The sequence below is a fragment of the Heterodontus francisci genome, chromosome 3 (assembly GCF_036365525.1).
Source record: "Heterodontus francisci isolate sHetFra1 chromosome 3, sHetFra1.hap1, whole genome shotgun sequence".
Classification (NCBI taxonomy): Eukaryota; Metazoa; Chordata; class Chondrichthyes; order Heterodontiformes; family Heterodontidae; genus Heterodontus; species Heterodontus francisci.
The window spans coordinates 195,947,209-195,973,703 of NC_090373.1; the positions used below are offsets into that span (position 1 = coordinate 195,947,209).

The 26,495-nt window shown below is 44.6% G+C and overlaps 1 protein-coding gene across 10 annotated transcripts in view; it reads right to left on the reverse strand.

The window, feature by feature from the left end:
* disp1 (dispatched homolog 1 (Drosophila)) overlaps positions 1–26,495 on the reverse strand; it is a 567,770-nt gene that overhangs the window by 250,759 nt on the left and 290,516 nt on the right. The window contains exon 1 of one of the 10 annotated variants that reach the window (XM_068028055.1): positions 16,541–16,658. The exons of the other annotated variants lie outside the window; for them this stretch is intronic. The gene's annotated coding sequence lies outside the window, so the exon portion shown is untranslated. Of the gene's footprint in view, positions 1–16,540; positions 16,659–26,495 lie in introns of those variants that run through there. 10 annotated transcript variants of the gene reach the window in all.

Genomic DNA, 26,495 nt, shown 5'->3' on the forward strand with positions numbered 1-26,495 from the left:
AATAGAGACATATGAGATAATCAGAGGGTTAGATAGGGTGGATAGTGAGCGTCTTTTTCCTCGGATGGTGATGGCAAACACGAGGGGACATAGCTTCAAGTTGAGGGGTGATAGATATAGGACAGATGTGAGAGGTAGTTTCTTTACTCAGAGAGTAGTAAGGGCGTGGAACGCCCTGCCTGCAGCAGTAGTAGATTCGCCAACTTTAAGGGCATTTAAGTGGTCATTGGATAGACATATGGATGAAAATGGAATAGTGTAGGTCAGATGGTTTCACAGGTCGGCGCAACATCGAGGGCCGAAGGGCCTGTACTGCGCTGTAATGTTCTAATTCTAATTCTACTTATCTTAACATCTATCATAGGGAAAATGTTAGAAGCTACTATTCAAGACATTATAGTAGGGCACTTAGAAAAATTCAAGGTAATCAGGCAGAGTCAACATGGTTTTGTGAAAGGGAAATCATGTTTAACCAACTTATTGAAGTTCTTTGAGGGAGTTACATGTGCTGTGGATAAAGGGGAAGTGGTGGATTTAGTGTACTTAGATTTCCAGAAGGCATGTGATAAGGTGCCACATCAAAGGTTATTGCAGAAAATAAAAGCTCATGGTGTCGGGCATAACATATTGGCATGGATAGAAGGTTGGCAGATTGAGCTCAGTGGTTATGTCCGATACTAAAAAGAATTCCACAAGATAACAACGGAAAACTTATCTAACCTTTGCAGGCATTGATGACTCTCACCTCGATGTTGCCAGCTTTTCAAAGAAGCGAAAGTGAAAGCACATCATGCAGAAGGTTGTGAACGCCTGGTAAGATCACGGCGAATCAGATACTAATGCATGCAAAACAATATTTAAACTACGATCCCATCGCATCGTGGCGGCATTATGGCATGGATTCCATCGCAGACCAATCTACGCTAATTCTCCGGCCCTCTCCCCGCCAAAAAAAAGCCTTCCAATGGAGCATAAACTCCAGCCCTATATCTGGGAAAGCCTGCAGCAGGTTTTAATTGAATAGATAAAGAAAGACTTGCATTTGTGTAGCACTTGTAATGACCTCAGGGCATTCCATAGCAGTCTACAACTAGCAAAGTATTTTTTCTTTTAAAAAAATGTAGTCACCGTTGTAAAGATTGGCAGCCAAATTGCACATAGCAAGATCCCACAAACAGCAATGAGATATTGACCAGATAATATATGTTTAGGTAATGGTGGAGGGATAAATAGTGACCAGGACACCAGGGAGAACACTCTTCAGCTGTTCTTTGAAATAGTGGCATGGAAGCTTTCTTATCCATCTGAGGGGGCAGATGGAACTTTGGTTTAACATCTCATCCCAATGATGAGACCTCCAACATTGCAGCAATCCCTCAGTACTGCACTGGAGTGTCAGCATGGATTACATGCTCAAGTCTCTGGAGTGGGACTTGAACCCACAACATTCTACTCAGAGGTGAGAATGCTACCCACTGAACCATGGCTGATAAAGAAGAAAAACTGCTAACTGAAAAATCTGAAATGCTGGAAACACACAGTAGCTCCATCAATGAGGAAAAAAGATCCATTCGGGCAATGGCCTTATACCTGAAACGTTAATCTGTCTTTTGTCTTTTCAGCGGCCGGTAGATCCAGCTGTGTAGCATCTCCTGTTTTTATTAATTGAATAGCTTAGTTATCAGGGTGTATTAACTGCAGAATGATTCTAACTTGTGAACTTCAGCAGGGTGTAACAGGGGAATTAGTTGCAGTTCATCAACAAAAGTGTATGGGAATTGAGAGCTTACAGTTGATTCTAAAAAAAATACATATTGGCTTTGCAGGGGCCTGAAGTGAAATGTTTCCTCACCTTAAATATTTACCTTTCAAAATGTCACAAAGAATAATCATACTTTTTCTGTAACTTGAGAAACTCAAGTGAATGGCCAAGGCCACAATATCAAAGGTGAAAACAGACAACAGAAGAGGTGATGAATGAATAACGGTGATGCCCAGCTTGGGGTTTAAAAGCCTTGGATTGTAAGAGAAAGGGAAAGCTGAGAAAAATAGGCAATTTGGAGATCCACAGGTTGAACGAGTAAGAGTAGTCGGCTGTCATTATTACAAAATGGTGAGGAGAAAGGGTGCAGAATTACCAAGTATCAAGAAGACATGCACGATCTGGGTTTGCAATAGCTCTAATACGAAGATGGCAATGGCAGTACACAGCACTGAGAAGCCAGTGTGTGCTAGGGCAGCTTCAATCCTCCAACTCACATGTTATCACAGGAAGAGCAAGAGGGTCAAATACTTTCCCACAAGTAAGTGAAAATCCGAAGGACCTTTGACTGGGTTGCTCTCCTGCAAATTCTAACAGGTGGCTCCAGGATGACAGATTAATTTGCATGCTCTTCCACCTTAAACAAACAAGTGTCATGGTCCTGTAGTTTTTTTCCAGGAATATGCAGTTTGCCTTTAAGGCTTGCAAGGGAACAGTATTGCTTTAAGAGCCAGCAAGCCTCAGGAGTTATAGGAAAGTGCATTTTCATTGCCTTCGAAACAGACATTTGGAGACTGCAATTCAAAGGGTGCATTCTCGTTACCATAGAAACAGCCACTGGGAGTGAGTCTCATGCGATATATCTGTTACAATTCAGTTTTGAACTGGCTTTGGTGGAAGACAGTTTGTTCTAACAGACACAGACACAGAAGACACAGACAGCTGTGGTGTTCAGAAAGCTGAAAAAGAGCTCTCAACCATTTAAACTGAAGGTATAGGATTTTAGTCTGTTTATTATTATCTCCCAAAATTCTAAGAAAAAGTCAAGCCAAAACAGAGATCTCTGGTAATTTAAATTGAAGAAAGGGAAGACTGTGACAATCTTTTATCCCTCAAAAACTCTAAAGTCAGATTGACTCTGTTCAAAGTGTTTGCAAGTCATTAATTGTTGAAATTCGCTGGAAAAGGAAAGCAACATTCTGTGAGGACTTTGAACAATATCCTGTGAGGACTTTGAGCAACACTGGACTGTAAATTTGCAAGGACTCTAATTTTTTCTGTTTTAAATGCTGTTTATATCGTCGTAGTGTTTAAGAATTTAGTTCATCTAATTAAAGAGTTAATTTGTTGATTTAAAGACACCTGGTTTGGTTGGCCTCATTTGGGGGTTAATAGATGAAACACAGAAACATAGAAAATAGGAACAGGAGTAGGTTATTCGGCCCTTCGAGCTGATCATCCAACTCAGTAACCTGTTCCCGCTTTCGCGCCCATATCCTTTGATCCCTTTAAACCCAACAGCTATATCTAACTCCTTCTTGAAAACATACAACGTTTTGGCCTCAACTGCTTTCTGTGGTAGCAAATTCCACAGGCTCACCACTCTCTGGGTGAAGAAATTTCTCCTCATCTCAGTCCTGAATGGTTTACCCCGTATCCTTAGACTATGACCCCTGCTGCTGGACACCCTGCCATCGGGAACATCCTTCCTGCATCTACCCTGTCAAGTCCTGTTAGAATTTTATAGGTTTCTATGAGATCCCCCCCTCACTCTTCTGAACTCCAACAAATATAATCCTAACCGACTCAATCTCTCCTCATACGTCAGTCCCACCATCCCAAGAATCTGGTAAACCTTCGCCGCACTCCCTCAATAGCAAGAACATCCTTCCTCAAATAAGGAGACCAAAACTACACACAATATTCTAGGTGTGGCCTCACCAAGGCCCTGTATAATTGCAGCAAGACATCCCTGCTCCTGTACTTGAATCCTCTCGCTATGAAGGCCAACATACCATTTGCCTTTTTTACCACCTGTTGGACCTGCATGCTTACCTTCAGCGACTGGTGTACGAGAACACCCAGGTCTCGCTGCATATTGCCCTCAGTTTATTGCCGTTCAGATAATAATCTGCCTTCCTGTTTTTGCTACCAAAGTGGAAAACCACACATTTATCCACATTATACTGCATTTGCCATGCATTTTCCTACTCACTCAACTTGTCCAAATCACCCTGAAGCCTCTCTGCATCCTCCTCACAACTCACCCTCCCACCCAGTTTTGTGTCAGCTGCAAATTTGGAGATATTGCATTTAAATGCAATCTAAATCATTAATATATCTAAATCATCTAAATCATTAATATATGGTACAATTTGGCTGGGTCTTGCTTTAATTTGGAAAGTTTTAAATGATATGTTAGGCGATCTGTGGAACGATGGGATTGAATTATCAATGCGTCTCTCCCACCACAATCAGAATCGTATATTTTGATTGGGGGCTTTGATAGGAGCGGTTGGTCGTAACACAACAAACACTCACAGATAACACAGCCTCTGGGCAGAATCTTCCAAGCTCTGTGGAGGCGGGGCTGTGAATAAGTTTAGAAAGTTGCGTGTCTGGTCAGCTTCCTGATGCGTTCCCACCTCCGTGCCAGAGGTGGGCGAAATGTGGCAGTGACTACCTACCCAGCATCAGCAGGTTGCCAATTAAAGACCCATTTAAGGCTAATGGGATTTTCCCAGTGTCGGACTGGCCTCCCGCTGAGTCAGGAGGCTGACAGCAGCTTGGAGACGACTTCCTGGCAGCAGGCATGAAGGTCATCTGTGTCTCCTCTCACTGGCCCCATTATTGCACTGCATGAATGCGAAGGCCACATCCTGGAACATGACCATTCCTGTGGAGGAGATTCTCCTCCATACAGATGGCCCTCAAGAGCTGTGGGCCTTCCTTATATTAAAATCTTAAGCAGGCTTCCAAGGGCACCTCCATCTTGAGACACCTTCCTGCTCCCTGACCTGCCTCAGCAGCGCCCACCTCTCACGGTTGGGCCACCGTCCGTCCAGTGCTGCAGGCCCTCTTATTAAGTGTCCTGCTTTAGGAATCCGCCAGCCATCCTTAGATGGAAGGCGAATGTGAAGGCAGCCTGTTAAGTGGCCGCCTCCCAGAAGATTCCCCCCGTGGAAGCAACTCTGACCCATGCAGGGTTGGGACCCAGAAATGGTCCCAACGCCTGAAATTTTTCAAAGGGCAGAAAATTCCACCCTATATTTCTTGAATACACAACACGCTCTTTGCACTTCTACTTGTAGCAAAGAAACTTTTCAACTATTGTATTTTATGTTGAGATGCAGGTGGAGTGTGCTATCTAGGCAAAAAAACACAGGACTAAATTGAAGTTCTAGAAAGTAGCAGAATGAACCGCAAACAGTTCACATATGTTGTAACAATGGATTTTTGCTGATATTACAGTTGCCACATTAGCAGCGATCAACAGTCTGTGAAAGGGCATAGCCAAAATTAGAATTATTCCAATGTATACTGAAGTGCAGATATCAAGACTGGACAGAAACAAAAACTGCAAATATCAGAAATCGGGTATAAAATAGGATCTATGAGAAATGCACAGCAGATGTGTCAGCATCTGAAAAGAGAAAGGAAGTGAAGGCTAAGCAGTTTAAAAAGAAACCCTGCCGGTTGGGGGGATCCGCAGCAGTAGAATCTGTCTAAACACGTCCAATTTTCCCCTTAACTCATGAGAATCACTTCATGTTAAGCATACAAATAGTCTTCAATGGTGTAGAAAGGATCAATGATACAGAGATAAGACATTCTTACATAAAGGTATGTTTAATTGTTCCCAACCATTTCTGCCAATGGAAACATTTTGGCCCCCTTCCATCAACAATAGTGCCAGCACTGGTAGAAGCTGCCCATCTATCCTAAGTTGGCGGCTGACTTCTGTTACTTTGGAAGCAGCTAAAAATGTTACAAATTGTAGTGGATAGGTCAAAACATTTATTAAGAGTCCCCTCCCTTGCAACTACAGACACTTCTACATTAAATACTACCAAATCTCCATGTCACTGCTTGCGGTAAGAGAGAAGATACACTGTTTGATATACAGGTACTTTACACCAGATAAAGCAGATATTTGTCCCTTTAAGGCCAGAAGCTATAATCCATCTTGATTCCTGAAATAAACAGCAGATTCACTTACAGGTGAGGTTGCAGATTAATTTATGGACACTGTGGAAATGTTGGGGAGAAGGGGTGCTGAAACACATTTTAAACATTAAACATACTAAAATTGTTTTACATCTGTAACAAAGAACTGTGGGCAGGAGGTTGAAAATGCAAATGATCCTCGTTGTAAGAACTGTTGTTTGACATACTTTCCTACATTTACATGGACAAAAGAGCTGAATGCCAGAGGTAAGGAAAGTGTGACTACTGTAGTATGATGTGATGTATGTTGTTGCTAGGTAGATATGTAAATAGACTGTAAGCATCATTACAGGATGTGATGTCATGGATTGTACAGAGCCTCGTATGAGGAGTATTGTAGTAGCAGCCGCAGATGATAGACGTTTGCAAATAAACTTAAGTTACCTTAAACCTTAAAGAGTATAGGCAAAATGGGTCCAGCTGTTCGAGAGGTACCGTCCTGTGTCGGGTTTAGCATGGAGACCAGACAAAGAGCAGGTCAGGACATTGTTATACTCCATGGGGATGTGCAGATGACATTCTCGTAACCCAAGGAATCAATGGGAAGCAAACTACTTATGCTGAAGTCATGAAAGCTATAGAAGGGTATTTCAAGATCAGACAAAAATGTTATTCTTGAATGGGCAAAATTTAATGAGCACACCCAGAGAAAAGGAGAAAGCGTTGAACCATTTATTAATGATCATACAAGATTGTTGAAGATTGCGAGTATGGAAGCTTGCGTGAGGAATTAATTTGAGATAAAATCATAGTTGGGGATATTGATGATGCGCTGTCAAAGCAACTACAGTCGAGGGAAGACGTGAGTTTACAAAAAGGCATTCAGCTAGGTTAGAAAATATAACTGACTTGTAGTTCAAGGGAGCAGGGAGAGTCCGATCTCAAAGGCATTAGACTCAGTGGAGTTGGTGAAAAATTGGAAAGGAATGGCCCCAAAAAGCCCGAAAAGTGGGAAAGGCATTCAGAGGCAGCAGCACTGAATTGTGGCAGGTGTGGCCAAGAGAGACATTGGCAGGAAAATTGCCCAGCCAGGGAGGTGGAAAGTTTCCTATGTAGAAGAAAGGGACATTTCCAGTCAATGTGTCGCAGCAAGAAGCAAATGCTGCAGACCAGCCAAGGGACAAATTGTTTAAAAGGTACAAGATGAGCAAACGATTGAAACTCCTTTCTTAGGAGAAATACAAGGAGCAAATGAAAATTGCTGGACAGTAGATATCATGGTAGCAGACAATAAAACTAGTTTAAGTTAGACACAAGAGCAGCGGTTTCTGTTCTATAGGATCGGGAACCATGGCTAAAGAAGGGTGCTTCAGAACAACAAAGAAGACGCTATATGGGCCTGGAGGCATAGAGCTGAAAGTTATAGGGGAACTGAGAACGACTTTAAGATACAATAATAAAGAGATTCCTGAAACGCTGCATATTATTAAGAATCAAAGTCGTTCATTACTCAGCAGGAAGGCATGTGTCGACCTATAACTGATATGTAGGATAGAAGAAATTAAGGGACAAGAGAACCAACCAAGAGATTTTAGGGCTGAATTCCCAAAGCTATTTAGAGGATTGGGTCTGAGAAAAGAGGCAGAGCCTATGTGTTTATTTATACTGAGAAAGTTCTCACACCCACTACTGGAAAAAATTAAAAAAGTAGAAGCAATGCAGAACCAAGGAGTGATATCAGCAGTAACTAGACCAACTAGACAGTGTTCTGGCATGGTTCTAGTAAAGAAACCAAATGGATTCAGAAGAATCTGTGTAGACCTCACTCAACAAAGCAGTAGAGAGAGGGATCCACCCTATGGAATCAGTGGATGAAAGTTTAGCAAAGCTGGGAAAAAGCTCCATATTTACGAAATTAGATGCAAACAGTGGATTCTGGCAGTTACCTTTGGACAAAGAGTCTAAATTGTTGACAACATTTATAACACCACTTGGGAGATTCTGTTTCAATAGATTACCGTTTGGTATGACATCGGCACCAGAGATCTTTCAGAGAACGATGTCAACAATCCTGAAAGGCTCAGAGGGAATAATCTGTCAAATGGACAATGTCCTAATTCATGGAGCAAACCAGAAAGAACACGACACAAGGGTAAGAGCTGTATTACAAAGACCAGAAGAAGCAGGTCTCACATTAAATGAGAAGTGTGTATTTTTGCAGACAACAGTGAAGTTCCTTGGTCACATAATTGATGGGTCAGATATCAAGGCAGATCCACAGAAGACAAAGGTAATAAAAGATTTCCCAGAACCAAAGAACATAACAGAACTACAATGATTCATGGGAAGGATGAATCAGGTAGGGAAATTTTTACTAATTTAGCTACTATAAACGAGCCCTTGCTTCAACTGTTAAAGAGCAATATTATGTAATATTGGGGAGAAAGCCAGAAAAAATCCTTTGAGAGAATCAAAGAGATGTTAGGGGAGGTCTTAAATGAATACTTTGCTTCAGTATTCACTAGTGAGAGGGACCTGGTCATTTGTGAGGACAGCATGGAACAGGCTGATATGCTCGAACAGGTTGAGGTTAAGAGGGAGGATGTGCTGGAAATTTTGAATGATATGAGGACAGATAAGCTCCCCGGGGCCAGACGGGATATACCCAAGGATATTACGGGAAGCGAGGGAAGAGATTGCTGCGCCTTTGACGATGATCTTTGCATCTTCACTGTCCACTGGAGTAGTACTGGATGATTGGAGGGTGGAAAATGTTGTTCCCTTGTTCAAGAAAGGGAATAGGGATAACCCTGGGAATTATAGACCAGTCAGTCTTACGTCAGTAGTGGGCAAATTACTGGAGAGGATTCTGAGTGACAGGATTTATGATTATTTGGAAAAGCATGGTTTTATTAGAGAAAGTCAGCATGGCTTTGTAAGGGTCAGGTCATGCCTCACAAGCCTTATTGAATTCTTTGAAGATGTGACAAAACACATTGATGAAGGAAGAGCAGTGGATGTGGTGTATATGGATTTTAGCAAAGCGTTTGATAAGGTTCCCCATGGTAGGCTCATTCAGAAAGTAAGGAGGCATGGGATTCAGGGAAAGTTAGCTGTCTGGATACAAAATTGGCTGGCCCATAGAAGTCAGAGGGTGGTAGTAGATGGAAAGTATTCAGCATGGAGCTCGGTGACCAGTGGTGTTCCACAAGGATCTGTTCTGGGACCTCTGCTCTTTGTGATTTTTATAAATGACTTGGATAAGGAAGTGGAAGGTTGGGTTAGCAAGTTTGCCGATGACACGAAGGTTGCTGGAGTTGTAGATAGTGTGGAAGGCTGTTGTAGGTTGCAACGGGACATTGACAGGATGCAGAGCTGGGCTGAGAAGTGGCAGATGGAGTTCAACCTGGAAAAGTGTGGTGATTCATTTTGGAAGGTCGAATTTGAATGCGGAATACAGGCTTAAAGACAGGATTCTTGGTAGTGTGGAGGAACAGAGGGATCTTGGGGTCCATGTCCATAGATCGCTCAAAGTTGCCACCCAAGTTGATAGGGTTGTTAAGAAGGCGTATGGTGTGTTGGCTTTCATTAACAGGGGGATTGAGTTTAAGAGCCGCGAGGTTATGCTGCAGCTCTATAAGGCCCTGGTTCGACCACACTTGGAATATTGTGTTCAGTTCTGGTCGCCTCATTATAGGATGGATGTGGAAGCTTTAGAGAGGGTGCAGAGGAGATTTACCAGGATGCTGCCTGGACTGGAGGGCATGTCTTACGAAGAAAGATTGAGGGAGCTAGGGCTTTTCTCATTGGAGCGAAGAAGGATGAGAGGTGACTTGATAGACTTGATAGGTGATTGGAGGAAGGTTTCAGGGAGATGTCAGAGGTAGGTTCTTTACACAGAGAGTGGTGGGTGCGTGGAATGCGCTGCCAGCGGTGGTAGTAGAAGCAGATACATTAGGGGCATTTAAGCGACTCTTGGATAGGTACATGGATGATAGTAGAATGAAGGGTAGGTAGTTAGTTTGATCTTAGAGTAGGTTAAAGGTTCGGCACAACATCGTAGGCCGAAGGGCCTGTACTGTGCTGTACTGTTCTATGTTCTATGTTAACTTCGTCAGAGGTGTTAGCGCACTATGATTCAGAGCTAACAACCATAATAACGGTGAATGCATCAGCAATACGATTAGGTGCAGTCTTGTTTCAAGTCCAGAAGGATGGAAGTCGCAGACCTGTGTATTTCGCATCTCGTTCATTAACTGAAACCGAATAGAGATACGCAGTTATTGAGAAGGAAGCGTCAGTAGCAACGTGGACATGCGAAAAATTTTCTGTCTATGGATTGGGCCTTAAGTTCAAGATTGAAACCAACCACGAACCACTGGTGACATCGCTGACTTTGAAAGAGCTAGCAAAGTTACCTTCAAGGATAAAAAGAGTTCAACTCAGATGAATGAGGTTTAATTCAATGACTGGATATGTTCCAGGTAAACAGCAAATAACAGCAGATGCATTATCACGAGCGACAATTGGAAGACCTGAAGAAAGAAATATCTTACTTCTGGAGGAAGTAGAAGTCTATGCTTTAACAATAACTGAGAATTTACCAGCAACAGCTCAAAATTTGAGTGAATCAGAAACTTGCAAAAAGAAGACAAGGTATGCGATAGGATAACAGAATATTGTGAGAAAGGTTAGCCAGCATATATGCCACGTAACCCAATTTTAAGGAAATATCATGAGCAAAGATGTTATCTGAGTATTGTGGATGATTTGCTAGTCTACGACAAAAGATTGGTCATCCCAAAAGCTTTAAGATTAGATATTTTGGAGAAATTACACCAAGGTCATTTAGGAATCACTAAGTGTCGAGCAAGAACCAGAAACTCAGTATGGTGGCCTGGCTTATCAAATCAAAAAAATGGTATCCAGATACAACACAATTGCGACTACCAGGCACGAGTTAAAAGAGCCACTTATGTCATCTTGTTTCCATCCAGGCCATGGGAGCACCACTTTGAGCATAAAGGGAAGATGTACCTGATTGTCATAGACTATTACTTGTGATGGGTTGAAGTTCAGCTACTACATGGCCGCAATTTGTGAACGAAAGTTTCAAAGAATTTACTGAAACATATGGATTTGTTCATGTCACCATTTCACCGAGATACCCTCAGGCTGATGGAGATGCGAAGAGAGGTGTACGAACTGCGAAGATCTAATTGAAGAAAAATTAAGATTTTCAACTGGCACTGTTAAGCTATCGATCTGCACCACTTCAGAATGGGTTAGCCACGTGAATAATTAATGGAAAGAAGGTTGAAGACACAACATCCTATTCTCCCAAGTACACTAAAGCCACAAATTAGCGCAGAAGATTTGGAAAAAATGAGGGAGAGAGAGAATAGGGAACGGTCAATTCAAGCTGAGAATTATGATAGACGTTACAGATTGAGATAACTGTCAGACATTCAACCTGGTGAATTGGTTTGGGTTAAAGACCAGAATAGACATGAGAAGTGATAGAGAAATCGCCATATCCAAGATCATACATTGTCTAGACCAACCAGGGGATGATAAGGAAGAACAGAAGATCATTGGTACCAGTTCCACAGAAGAAACAAATGGAAGAAATGCAAGAGAATCAGTGATCAGAGAGTGTCGATACGATTTATTGCCCATCCCCAATTGCCCTTGAGAAGGTGGTGTGGTGAGCTGCCTTCTTGAACCGCTGTAGTCCATGTGAGGTGGGTATTATTAGGAAGAGAGTTCCAGGATTTTGACCCAGAGACAGTGAAGGAACAGCAATATAGTTCCAAGTCAGGATGGTGTGTGACTTGGAGGGGAACTTGCAGGTGGTGGTGTTCCCATGCATTTGCTACCCTTGCCCTTCTAGTTGGTAGAGGTCACGGGTTTGGAAGGTGCTGTCTAAAGAACCTTGGTGCGATGCTGCAGTGCATCTTGTAGATGGTACACACTGCTGCCACTGTGTGGCGGTGGTGGAGGGAGTGAATGTTTGTGGATTCAAGCAGGCTGTTTTGTCCTGCATGATGTCGAGCTTCTTGAGTGTTGTTGGAGCTGCACCCATCCAGGCACGTGGAGAGTATTCCATCACACTCCTGACTTGTGCCTTGTAGGTGGTGGCCAGGCTTTGGGGAGTCAGAACGCGAGTGACTCACCGAAAAATTCCCAGCCTCTGACCTGCTCTTGAAGCCATGGTATTTATACGTCTACTCCAATTCAGTTTCTGGTCAATGATAATCCGCAGGATGTTGATAGTGGGGGATTCAGCGATGGTAATGCCACTGAATGTCAAGGCGGGAGGGGGGGGGCGGATGGATAGATTATCTCTTGTTTGAGATGGTCACTGCCTGGCACTTGAATGGCAAGTAACATTCACACCACACATCAGCCCAAGCCTGGATGTTGTCCAGGTCTTGCTGCATATGGACACAGGATGTTTCAGTATCTGAGGAGTAACGAATGGTGCTGAGCATTGTGCAATCATCAGCGAACATCCCCACTTCTGACCTTATGATGGAGGGAAGGTCATTGATGAAGCAGCTGAAGATGGTTGGGCCTAGGATACTACCCTGTGGAACTCCTGCAGCAATGTCCTGGGACTGAGATGATTGACCTCCGACAATTACAACCATCTTCCTTTGTGCTCAGTATGACTCCAACCAGTGGAGAGTTTTCCTGCGATTCTCAGTGATTCGAATTTTGCTAGGGCTCCTTGATGCCATATCGGTCAAATGCTGCCTTGATGTCAAGGGCAGTCACTCTGACCTCACTTCTGGAGTTCAGCTCTTTTTTTTCCCCACGTTTGGACCAAGCTGTATGAGATCAGGAGCTGAGTGGCCCTGGTGGAACCCAAACGGAGTGCCAGTGAGCAGGTTATTGCTGAGCAAATGCCACTTGATAGCACTGTCAATGACACCTTCCATCACTTTGCTCATGATCGGGAGTGGAATGATAGGGCAGTAACTGGCCGGGTCGGATTTGTCCTGCTTTTTGTGCACAGGACATACCTGGGCAATTTTCCACATTGCCGGGTAGATGCCACTGTTACAAAGAACAAAGAAAATTACAGCACAGGAACAGGCCCTTCGGCTCTCCAAGCCTACGCCTATCCAAATCCTCTATCTAAACCTGACGCCTATTTTCTAAGGGTCTGTATCTCTTTACTTCCTGCCCATTCATGTATCTGTCTAGATACATCTTAAAAGACGCTATCGTGCCCGCGTCTACCACCTCCGCTGGAAATGCGTTCCAGGCACCCACCACCCTCTGCGTAAAGAACTTTCCACGCATATCCCCCCTAAACTTTTCCCCTTTCACTTTGAACTCGTGTCCCCTTGTAATTGAATCCCCCACTCTGGGGAAAAAGCTTCTTGCTATCCAACCTGTCTATACCTCTCATGATTTTGTACACCTCAATCAGGTCCCCCCTCAACCTCCGTCTTTCTAATGAAAATAATCCTAATCTACTCAACCTCTCTTCATAGCTAGCGCCCTCCATACCAGGCAACATCCTGGTGAACCTCCTCTGCACCCTCTCCAAAGCATCCACATCCTTTTGGTAATGTGGCTGTACTGGAACAGCTTCGCTAGGTGCATGGCTGGAATCATGTAGAATCATAGAATGGTTACAGCACAGAAGGAGACCATTGACCTGTTGTATCCGTGCCAGCTCTCTGCAAGAGCAACTCAGCTAGTCCAAGTGCCCACCGCCTTTTCCTGAAAATATTGTCTCTTCAAATAATTATCGAATTCCCTTTCGAAAGCCGCAATTGAACCTGCCTCCAACACACTCTCACGCAGTGCTTTCCAGATCCTAACCACTAGCTCCGTAAAACGTTTTCCTCAAGCCGCTGTTGCAATCACCTGAAATCGGTATCCTCTGGTTTTCGACCCTTCCACAAATGGGTACCAGTTTATCACTATCAACTCTGTCCAGGAACCACATGATTTTGAATAACTCTGTCAAATTTCCTCTCAACTTTCTCTTCTCCGAGAACAGCCTCTGCTTCTCCACTCTATGCACATAAGTGAAATTCCTCATCCCTAGAACCATTCTAGTAAATTTTTTTTTGCACTCTCTCTGATGCTTCCACATCTGTCCTAAAGTGTGGTCCCCAGAATTGGGCACAATATTCCAGTTGAGGCCAAACCAGTGTTTATACAGGCTCAACATAACTTCTGTGCTTTTATACTCTATTTATAAAGGCCAGGATCCCTTATGTCTTTTAAACCACTTTCTCAATCTGCCCTGCCACCTTCAACAAAATGTGCACATGTATCCCATGGTCCCACTGCTCCTGCACCCCCTTTAGAATTATACTCTATTTTATATTGCCTCTCCTCATTCTTCCTACCAAAAATGTATCACTTCATACTTCTCTGTATTAAATTTCATCCGCCACATGTCCATCCATTCCACCAGCCTGTCTATGTCCTCTTGAAGTCTATCACTATCCTCCTCACAATTCATGATACTTCCAAGTTTTGTGTCATCTGCAAATTTTGAAATTGTGCCCTGCACACCCAAGTCAAAGTCATTAATATAGATCCAGAAAGCAGTGGTCCTAATAACGACCCTTGGAGATTCGCACTATTTCCTCTCCTCCAGTCCGAAAAACAACTGTTCACCACTACTCTCCATTTCCTGTCACTCACCAACTTCATATCCATGCTGCCACTGTCCCTTTTATTCCACGAGTTTTAACTTTGCTGACATGCCTGTTATGTGGGACTTTATCAAACGTCTTTTGGAAGTTCATGTACACCACATCAATCACACTCCCCTCATCAACCATTTCTGTTACCTCATCAAAAAACTCAGCCAAATTAGTTCAACATGATTTTCCCTTAACAAATTCCATGCTGGCTTTCCTTAATTAATCCACATACGTCCAAGTGACGGTTAAATTTGTCTCAGATTACCTAAAGGATTTCCCACCACCGAGATTAAACTGACCAGCCTATAGTTACGGGGCTTATCCTTATCCTTTTTTGATCAAGGGTATAACATTTGCAATTCTCTAGTTCACTGGTACCACCCCTGTATCGAAGGAAGATTGGAGATTCTGACCAACGCCTCCGCAATTTCCACCCTCATCCAATCCTGGTGACTTATCAACTTTAACTACAGCCAGTCTATCTAATACCTCTTCTATCAATCCAGTGTCTCAACTACCTCCGCTTTCACTATGATTTTGGCAGCATCTTCTTCGTTGGTGAAGACAGATGCAAAGTACTCATTTAGTACCTCAGCCATAGATCACATTTTTGGCCAGTTTTGCTGCAAATCAAAATATTTCCTGAATTTACTTTAGAAAAGATTGATCTGCGATAATCGCCTTAAAATATTTTGGGATTAAAACCTGATAACCAAATGGTTTACATTATCAGGATACTATACAAAAAAAAAATCATACACTTCCAGGCTTTCCCACTCAGCAGCAAATGATCTTTCCTTCACCCACCGCAGGTGTATAAATTTGTAATCAGCCATTTGTTTTGCAATCTTAAGTGGAAATAATACAGCACACATGTTCAACATTTGTATCTCCTGAACTCTCTGCTCGACTTGGTTTCTTAAATAATGAAATTAATAGCTATTATGTGAAACTTCATCTGAAAACTGTCTCAAATTCATTTCCAGTTTGTATTCAACTCGTTCAAAACCTCACAAAATGAAACATATACAAAAACACAATTCAGCTTTTCTTTATCTAAAAATTATGAAACAATCTATTTTTCTTAAAACAAAAGCAAGTGGTGTGCATTCAATAAACTCATGTTTGAAGCAGAATCATAGAGTAATACAGCATTGAAGGAGGTCATTTATGTGCTAACTCTTTGAAAGAGCTATCCTATTAGTCTCAGTCCCATGCTCTTTTCCCATAGCCCTGCAATTTCTTCCCCTTCAAATATTTATCCAATTTCCTTTTAAAGATTATTATTGAATCTGCTTCCACTATCCTTTCAGGCAACATGCCACAGATCAGAACAACTCAGTGTGTAAAAAGATTTCTCCTCATCTCCTTTCTAGTTCTTTTGCCAATTACCTTTACCTTAACCTGAAACGTTAATTCTGCTTCTCTCTCCACAGATGCTGCCAGACCTGCTGAGTATTTCCAGCATTTCTTGTTTTTATTTCAGATTTCCAGCATCTGCAGTATTTTGCTTTTATTTACCTTTATCTTAAACCTGTCTCCTCTGGTTGCCATGTCAGTTTAGCTCAGGCATTTCAGTCGTGGCTCAGGAGTTAGCACTCTTGCCTCTGAGTCAGAAGGTTGTGGGTTCAAGTCCCACTCCAGGACTGGAGCACAAAAATCATAGCATCTCCGGCAGTGCGGCACTTCGCTATCTCTTGGATGAGATATTAAAACTGAGGCCCAGTCTGCCCTGCCAGGTGGATGTAAAAGATCCCGCTATTTCCAACTTCTTCCTCTATATCCTGACCAATATTCTTCAACCAACATCACATAACACATTATCACATTGCTGTTTGCAGGAGCTTGCTGTGTGCATATTGGCTGCTGCATTTTCTGCATTACAACAGGTGACAACTCTTCAAAAGTACTTTTCTGAAGAAGGGTCACTGACCTGAAACGTTAACTCTGCTTCTCTTGCCACAGATGCTGCCAGACCTGCTGAGTATTTCCAGAATTTTCTGTTTTTATTTCAAAAGTACTTAATTGGCTGGAGGGGCTTGTCCAGTGGTCATGGCTCAATGTCAAAGTTTGTTTGTTAACGTTCATGTGAAGTGTCTTGGCATGTTTTACTATGTTAAAGACACTATAGAAATGAAAGTTATTACTGTACTTAATTTGCTGTAAAGTGCTTGCCCAGTGGCTGTGAAAGGCACAATATAAACGCAAGTCTTTTCTTCAATTTTATTTTTAACCCAAGTCCTGCCACTGCAAACAGATTTTCCTCATTTCCTCTATTAAAATCACTCTGATTTTAAACACAAAGTGCTGGAAATACTCAGCAGGTTGAACAGCATCTGTGGAGAAAGGAACTGAGTTGACGTTGAGTCGGATATGACTTCTTCAGCACTTTTTGTATTTCCAGCACTTTCTGTTTTTATTTTAAATTTCCAGCATCTGCAGTGTTTTGCTTTTATATTTGTGATTTTAAACACCTCTATCAAATCTCCTCTTAACCTTCTTTGCTCTAAGGAGAGCAACCCCAGTTTTTCCAGTCTCTCCAGATAACTCTCCCTCGTCCCTGGTTCTAGTAAATCCCTTATGCACCCTCGCCAAGGCCTTGACACCCTTCCTAAAATGTGGTATCCAAAATTGGACACAATACTCCAGCTGAGGCCTAACCAGTGTTCTATAAAAGTAATCTGTGCTCTTTGCTTTTCTCCCTGTCACACTGTAAAGATACTCAATGTATCACAAATGGCTCACTTGAATAAACATTTTGAAATTCATCCTGCACACTTTCTTCCAATAATTTGGAAAAAAAGACCCAAAGGACAACGACAGACTGAGAAGGAGCATTCTGCCATTTGGGCTGACAAAATCCTTCTTGTGTATCCTGGGAAATTGTGCTGGGCAGCAAGAATTTCGTCACTCTGAAGAATCCACATAAAGCTTGAGTTTTATCACAAACATACGAATTAGGAGCAGGAGTAGGCCACTCGGCCCCTCTAGCCTACTCTGCCATTCAATAAGATCATGGCTGATCTGATTGTAACCTTGACTCCACATTCCCGCCTACCCCCGATAACCTTTCACCCCTTGCTTATCAAGAACCTTCTACCTCTGCCTTAAGAACATTTAAAGACTCTGCTTCCACTGCCTTTTGAGGAAGAGAGTTCCAAAGACTCACGACCCTCTGATAAGGGCAACCCCTTACTTTTAAATAAACCTAGTTCTAGATTCTCCCACAAGGGGAAACATCCTTTCCACATCCACCCTGTCAAGATCCCTCAGGATCTTATATGTTTCAATCCAGTTGCCTCTTACTCTTCTAAACTCCAGTGGATACAAGCCTAGCCTGTCCAACCCTTCCTCATAACACAACCCACCCATTCCAGTTAGTCCAGTAAATCTTCCCTGAACTGCTTCCAACACATTTACATCCTTCCTTAAATAAAGAGATCAATACAGTACACAGTACTTCAGATGTGGTCTCATTAATGCCCTGTATAACCTTCCTACTTCTGTATTCAATTCCCCTCGCAATAAATGATAACATTCCATTAGTTTTCCTAATTACTTGCTGAACTTGCATACTAACCTTTTGTGATTCATGCACTAGGATGCCCAGATCCCTCTGCATCTCAGAACTCTGTAATCTCTTACCATTTAGATCATATGCTTTTTTCTTATTTTTCCTGCCAAAATGAACAATTTCACATGTTCCCACATTATACTCCATTTGCTAGATCTTTGCCCACTCACTTAACCTATCTATATCCCTTTGTAGCCGCCTTATGTCCTCATGATCACAAGTGGTCATCAGCCTTAATCAGCATATCTACTGGTAACGATGCAAGAATGGTTGCCGGCACCCAAGAGTAAATACATCAACAACTTTCATTTCTATAGTGCCTTTAACATAGTAAAACATTCCAAGGCACTTCACAGGAACATTATCAAACAAACTTTGACACAGAACCATATATGGAGATATTAGAGAAGATACTCAAAAACTTGGTCAAATAGGTTGGTTTTAAAGGAGCATCTTGTGATGGAAATCACACCTGCCAAATAGAAACAATTAATTTCATCATATGGTACATTACGTGAAACTTTTTTACTGCACATTGCAAATAACTTGTTTCAAAAAACCTAACAGCTGAAAACATGGTTGCACATTGACATTCTGAAATGATCAGGACTAGCTAAGTGACAGTTAAATAGAGAAACAATGGGAGTGCTCACTGACTCAATTAGCGAGATGGCTTTTGTCAATAGTGATGATCAAAAGACACCAACAGTTTCTGATTGTGTAAGAGACAAAATTCCACCCCCACACCCCCCGCGTATATCTGGGAGGCTCTGAAATCCAACAACCCTCCCAGAAGATGCTGTTTCAAACAAAGAGATTGTAACATGACCTACGTACTGGTAAGACTGAGGCTTCTGGAATTGTGCCACACAGAAAGGAAAAGGCTGCAACTGGACTGGCAGAAGAAAAGTCCCAGGGAACCTATGGTGGCAGCTTAGACTTCAAGACTACAGACAAAGAATCTCTTTGGCTTTCTGGTACCAGAGAAACAAGTCTGAAATTGTGCACCAGACCCCAGCGAGGACCCCAGACCTTAACTTCAATCAAGGACATGACATCAAAGACACAAAAGACAGTACCTGCATTCCATTTATTGCTAACTCTACTTCAGCCATCACCACCCCCCTCCCCCCCCCCAATTCTTTCTTATCCTCTGTATCTATTTGTGTGTGTGTGCCTCTCGTATGCATGCGAGCGTGGTTGCGTTGCATATTTTAGTAATTTTAACTGGGTTAGAGTGAGAAGGCAAATAAACTTGTGTCTTTCTTCGGTCATGCTAGACTCCCACCTGCCAAGAGTGAGGCACATTAATTTTGTCATGAACATTGATTTTAAACTGTTACTGGAGTGAAGGAAGGACTTGTTAAACAGATCAGCCGTGGCTGGAAAAGACATTTGCATATGAACAGACGGTGCTTGGAAGGATAAAGGACCATTCCCTGACACATTCAACCCACAAGGGACCTTGTTCACCAGATATTGTGTGTAAGAGGAGCATTCCAGAGACTGCTAAGGTGATACAATCCAAGACAATTGTACAAAATAGTTTGAACTGAAAAAGTCTATTTGCTCCTGGACTGAGAAGATCTCTCTTCTGTCTACTCATCTCTTTCTCACAAGCCTCTGAAACCACTGAAGACACATGAACCCCAAGAGAAAAATGTCTCCTACAGCAAACAGGGTTTAAGAAAAACACTGGGCCCCAACGAAGAGCAAGATCTACCTACAATCAAGGATTCTACAGTGAGCTCGAAGAGCCGTAACAAAAACTCTTCAGATATTGCCTCAAACTTTTCCACTTTATTTTTTCTTCTCTTTTCTGTCTCTATTTGTACGTGTGTATCGTGTATACATGCTAGCATGGGCACGTCGTGTATCCGTAGGCGTCAACCGAATTAGAGTTTAAGTTTAATAAATTTCAATCTTTCTTCTTTAAATCTAAGAAAACCTGTTTGTGCTGGTTTCTTTGCCTTATAATTGGAAAGCGGTGAACAAGGATTCATCAAGGGGAGCGAAAAACACAGTGTGTTTAAAATTAAACCCTGTTATAGTAAGACCAGGTGAAGGTTGAGAGGGACCCCTAGACACCTTTCTCTTCTGGTCGTAACACTTGTTTAAACTCAAGAAAACCTGTCTGATTGGTTCATTTGCAATTGTAATGAGAGTACAGTGAGCAAGGGCTCAATGAGGTGATAAGCTGAACCCTGTTACAACCAAACCAGGAAAGGGGCAAGAGGGGTGCCTGAGACACCTTCCTCACTCAGTCGTAACAGGAATTTGGGGGCTCATCCGGGATTGGTCCCACAGAGAAATGAGAAACTATAAGTGGGAAATCAAATTGATCCCAATCAAAAAGAAAATACTTCAATACAGGTTTTCTTGTGGTTTGTGTACTAGAATATTAACATGTCCGTAACCGAAGCCAGTACCTCCCCAAGCCAGGGTGAAGTAACTTGGGATAAGTTAAAGGCATTATCTATGGAGGAGTTGAGGAAAATGGCTGAGCAGTGTGGGATCACTTTCCATGCCAATGCTAGGAAATTGAAACTCCTAAGACTAGTGGCCAACCATTTTTCCCTCGAGCCCGAAGAATCACAGACAGGGTTAGAATTAGAGTTAGAATTAATGTCAGCAACAACTGGAACAAATTAAACTTGAATTGGAAGACAGAGAGAGAGAGAGAGAGAGAGAGAGAGAGAGAGATAGAGAAAGAACTTTCCAGAAGGAACAGGTGGAAAGGGAGCTGAGGCGGCTTAAGGTAGCTCGGGGGTGACAGAGTAACCCCAGTGAAAGCATGGCCAATATGGAAAATACAAGTAATTCGAGGCCGTGTGCTGAGCTTTTGAAATTTTCCCAATTGATTCCAAATTTCAAAGAGGGAGACGTGGAAGCATTTTTTGTATCTTTTGAGAAACTTGCAAGGCAGTTAAAATGCCCAGCTGAAAGCTGGACCCTCCTGCCACAAAGCAAGTCAACAGGAAAAGCCCATGAGGTTTATGCCCTGTTGCCAGATGAGAGTTCATCAAATTATGAACTGATTAAAAATTCTATCCTCAGGGTATATGAGCTTGTACCAGAAGCTTACCACCAGAACCCTGAACCCTCCGAAAACAAGCTGATCAAACTTACTTGGAGTTGAGAGAAGTAAGCAGCTGGCTTTTGACCAGTGGTTGAGGGCTCTTGAAGTACAGCCCACTTATGAAAACCTCAGAGAGGTAATTCTCCTCGAGGAATTTAAAAACTCTCTTCCACTCTCCATAAAGACCCATGTGGAGGAACAAAAAGTACATAGTGTGAGGCAAGCTGCAGTACTAACTGATGAGTTTGCTCTCATTTACAAGTAGGTTTCCCAGGGGAAAACCTTTCCTAGTCACCCTCACAAACCCGATGATAGGAGCCCACACAGCCCTGGGAGAGAACGAAAAGCAGGACACACAGGGGGCCCTCCTCCAGCCAAAATGGATAGTGCTGAAAGTAGGAGTGAGACCCGGAGGCCTGTCTGCTTCTATTGTAATAAGCTGACTGCTGGAAACTATGGGGAAAGCCTGTAGGGTTAATCAGGGCACACCCGCTCAGTGCAGGAGAACGGACCCTGATGGAAAGCACAGCAGAGCAGGCTGTGGCTTTAACTGCTGCAGGTGCAGGAAAATTTAACAAGATCCCTGAAGGCTATCAGGATTTTGTATCTGAAGGGAGAGTAACCCTATACCCCTCGAGTGGGGCAAGCAAGCCCACAGTAATACTCAGGGATACAGCAGCCATTAGATCCCTTTTGCTGGGAAAAGGCATGACCTTTCCCCCAGAGAATGCATTAAGTACCGGAATAATCGTAAGTGGTATTGGAGGGCAGTGTACGCCCGTACCTTTACATTTGGATGCACTTGGAGTGTGGCCTAGTTCTGGGACCGGTGACCATAGGGATTGTCCCTAGTTTGCCTGTGGACGGGGTGGACCTGCTCCTAGGTAATAATCTGGTGGGAGTGAAGGTAACAGCTTCCCCAGCTGTGAGAGAGAGAGAGACCAGAGGAGGTCAGAGAGACAGGGCAGCAGCAGGAGATGGTCCCCTGCAATTCCCCTGGATGTGTAGTGAATCGGGCCATGGCCAAACCAGCTCCCCAGAGGAGACTGAATTGGCACTGCAGACAGATGACCATCCTGTCTGTCTGTCTGAAACTTTCTTTGGAAAGTTAGAGGACCCAGGGAATGGATTAAATGAATCTTCCCTAGCTGAGGCTCAACGAGCCGACCCAGCATTAAGTTACCACAGGCTGCCCAGACTGAAACTGAAGCAGGGGTGTCCCTGATTACTACTATTTGAAGAATGAGGTGCTGATGAGGAAATGGAGTTCTCCTCACAGACCTGAGGGTAAAGAGTGGACAGTGGTTCCACACAGATACCACAGAACAATATTAAGATTGGCCCATGAGATTACAATGGTTGCACGTCGGTATACGGAAAACCAAAGCCCGCATAAGGCAGCAACTTGACTGGCCAAAACTCCACAAAGATGTGGTGGAGCACTGTATAAGTTGCCACATGTGTCAGGTTGCAGTGAAATCTGCATCCCTAATTCCTGTACTGGCTTTTGGGAAACCCTCCAACAAAGGGCTGATGAATTGTAAGGGACCCCTGCAGAGAACAAAAGGGGACAGACAGGAGACCGGAGACAGGGTTAGCAGAGAGTTAGAGAGGAAAGGGGAAAAAGGTACAAAGAGGACAGGTTAAAGGAGGTCTAGCAGGATTCACAAATGAAGATCCCTGCTGTCCAGTCAGCCAACCCCAGAATTTTGGGAAAATTAGACCCCACATCCTCCAATGTAAATGCAAACAACAGAAGCACCCTACCAGGGCTGCTAACAGCATTTGAAGAAACCTGCAGGGACAAAGAAAGTCATCAAGAGGGCAGAGAAACCGTGAAGGTGATGCCTCACCTAGCCGAAGTGCCACAGGGGAGTGAGGTGGAACCTGGACAAATACTTGTAAGCAGGAGTGTGCCAGAGGACAAAGGGAAAGTTAACAAAGAATCCTCCCCCACAGTCAGGAATAAAGAGAACCAACAATACCCTTAAGTAAGCAGCATTTGGATGACTCACCAGAACACTGAAAGTGAGGTCAAAGTGGATCCACCCACTGCAGACTCCCATGAGCAGAGCTCAGACTCAGAGCTAATGCAATCTAACAATCCCCCTGCAGACCCCAACAGGAACAAAGGCACCCGAGACAATTATGGAAATATGGAAACATCGAACCTCCCCAAAATTCGCATGTTTATTGGGATGCCCATTCCCAACTTATTGCAAGCTGATACTAAAGAAACTTGGGCAACACATAACTGTCTCAGACCCACCTCAGGGGAAAAGGGGCAGTTTAAAGCAGCACTGCTACAAAGAAAAGACAGGCTGAACCAATTTCTAAGATTTCTGAACGAATGAGAATGAATGAGAGAAGTGCATGTGTTCTTTCCTGTATTTTCTCTTCCTCCTAACTTATAATAAAATGTTCCCCTAATATCGCATTTCATTCAGTGTGGGGCAGAGGTGTGACGGAAATCACACCTGCCAAATGGAAACATAGTAATTTCGTCGTATGGGACATCACTTGAAACTTTTTTACTGCACATTGCAAATAGCTTGTTTTAAAAAAAACTGAACAACTGAAAACATTGCTGCACATTTGAATTCTAAAAAGACCAGGACTAGCTAAGAGGCAGTTGAAGAGAGAGGCAATGGGAGTGCTCACTGATTCAGTTAGCGAGATGGCTTTTGTCAATAGTGATGATCAAAAGACACCGACAGCTTCTGATTGTGTAAGAGACAAAATTCCATCCCCCACCGAGTACATCGGCGAGGCTCTGAAATCCAACAACCCTCCCAGAGTTAATGTTTCAAACAAAGAGATGGTCACATGACCCACCTACAGGTAAGACTCGGGCTTCTGGAATTGTGCCACAAAGAAAGGAAAAGACTGCAAGTGGACTGTCAGAAGAAAAGACCCCGTCGATCCAGTAAAATCCCAGGGAACCCACGGTGGCAGCTCATACTTCAAGACTACAGACAAAGCACCTCTTCAGCCTTCTGGTACCAGAGAAGCAAGTCCCCCACCCCATCTCTCCCCGCCTCCCCCAGCTCTCCCCTCTCTCTCTCTCTCCCCCCAGGCTCCCTCTCTCTCTCCCCCACGCTCCCTCTTTCTCTCTCTCTCTCTACCCCATGCTCCCTCTCTCTCTCTCTACCCCACGCTCCCTCTCTCTCTACCCCACGCTCCCCCTCTCTCTCTCTCTCTACCTCACGCTCCCTCTCTCTCTCTCTCTCTACCCCACGCTCCCTCTCTCTCTCTCTCTCTACCTCACGCTCCCTCTCTCTCTCTCTCTCTCTACCTCACGCTCCCTCTCTCTCTCTCTCTCTACCTCACGCTCCCTCTCTCTCTCTCTCTCTACCTCACGCTCCCTCTCTCTCTCTCTCTACCTCACGCTCCCTCTCTCTCTCTCGCTCTCTCTACCCCACGCTCTCTCTCTCTCTCTCGCTCTCTCTACCCCACGTTCTCTCTCTCGCTCTCTCTACCCCACGCTCTCTCTCTCTCTCGCTCTCTCTACCCCTCTCTCTCTCTCTCTACACCACGCTCTCTCTCTCTCTACCCCACGCTCTCTCTCTCTCTCGCTCTCTCTACCCCTCTCTCTCTCTCTCTACACCACGCTCTCGCTCTCTCTACCCCACGCTCTCTCTCTCTCTCGCTCTCTCTACCCCTCTCTCTCTCTCTCTACACCACGCTCTCTCTCTCTCTACCCCACGCTCCCTCTCTCTCTCTCTCTCTCCCCCACGCTCCCTCTCTCTCTCTCTCCCCCACGCTCCCTCTCTCTCTCTCTCTCTCCCCCACGCTCCCTCTCTCTCTCTCTCTCTCTCTCCCCCACGCTCCCTCTCTCTCTCTCCCCCACGCTCCCTCTCTCTCTCTCCCCCACGCTCCCCTCTCTCTCTCTCCCCCACGCTCCCTCTCTCTCTCTCCCCCATGCTCCCTCTCTCTCTCTCTCTCTCCCCCACGCTCCTTCTCTCTCTCTCTCTCCCCCACGCTCCTTCTCTCTCTCTCTCTCCCCCCCACGCTCCCGCTCTCTCTCTCTCCCCCCCACGCTCCCGCTCTCTCTCCCCCCACGCTCCCTCTCTCTCTCTACCCCACGCTCCCTCTTTCTCTCTCTCTCTCTACCCCATGCTCCCTCTCTCTCTCTCTACCCCACGCTCCCTCTCTCTCTACCCCACGCTCCCCCTCTCTCTCTCTCTCTACCTCACGCTCCCTCTCTCTCTCTCTCTCTACCCTACGCTCCCTCTCTCTCTCTCTCTCTACCTCACGCTCCCTCTCTCTCTCTCTCTCTCTACCTCACGCTCCCTCTCTCTCTCTCTCTCTACCTCACGCTCCCTCTCTCTCTCTCTCTCTCTCTACCTCACGCTCCCTCTCTCTCTCTCTCTACCTCACGCTCCCTCTCTCTCTCTCGCTCTCTCTACCCCACGCTCTCTCTCTCTCTCTCGCTCTCTCTACCCCACGTTCTCTCTCTCGCTCTCTCTACCCCACGCTCTCTCTCTCTCTCGCTCTCTCTACCCCTATCTCTCTCTCTCTACACCACGCTCTCTCTCACTCTACCCCACGCTCTCTCTCTCTCTCGCTCTCTCTACCCCTCTCTCTCTCTCTCTACACCACGCTCTCGCTCTCTCTACCCCACGCTCTCTCTCTCTCTCGCTCTCTCTACCCCTCTCTCTCTCTCTCTACACCACGCTCTCTCTCTCTCTACCCCACGCTCCCTCTCTCTCTCTCTCCCCCACGCTCCCTCTCTCTCTCTCCCCCACGCTCTCTCTCTCTCTCTCTCTCCCCACGCTCCCTCTCTCTCTCTCTCTCTCTCCCCACGCTCCCTCTCTCTCTCTCTCTCTCTCTCCCCCACGCTCCCTCTCTCTCTCTCCCCCACGCTCCCTCTCTCTCTCTCCCCCCATGCTCCCTCTCTCTCTCTCTCTCTCTCCCCCACGCTCCTTCTCTCTCTCTCTCTCCCCCACGCTCCTTCTCTCTCTCTCTCCCCCCCACGCTCCCGCTCTCTCTCTCTCCCCCCCCACGCCCCCGCTCTCTCTCTCTCCCCCCCACGCCCCCGCTCTCTCTCTCCCACGCCCCCGCTCTCTCTCTCTCTCTCCCACGCTCCCCGCTCTCTCTCTCTCCCACGCTCCCGCTCTCTCTCTCTCCCACGCTCCCGCTCTCTCTCTCTCTCTCTATCCCACGCTCCCGCTCTCTCACTCTCTCTCCCACGCTCCCGCTCTCTCACTCTCTCTCCCACGCTCCCGCCCGCTC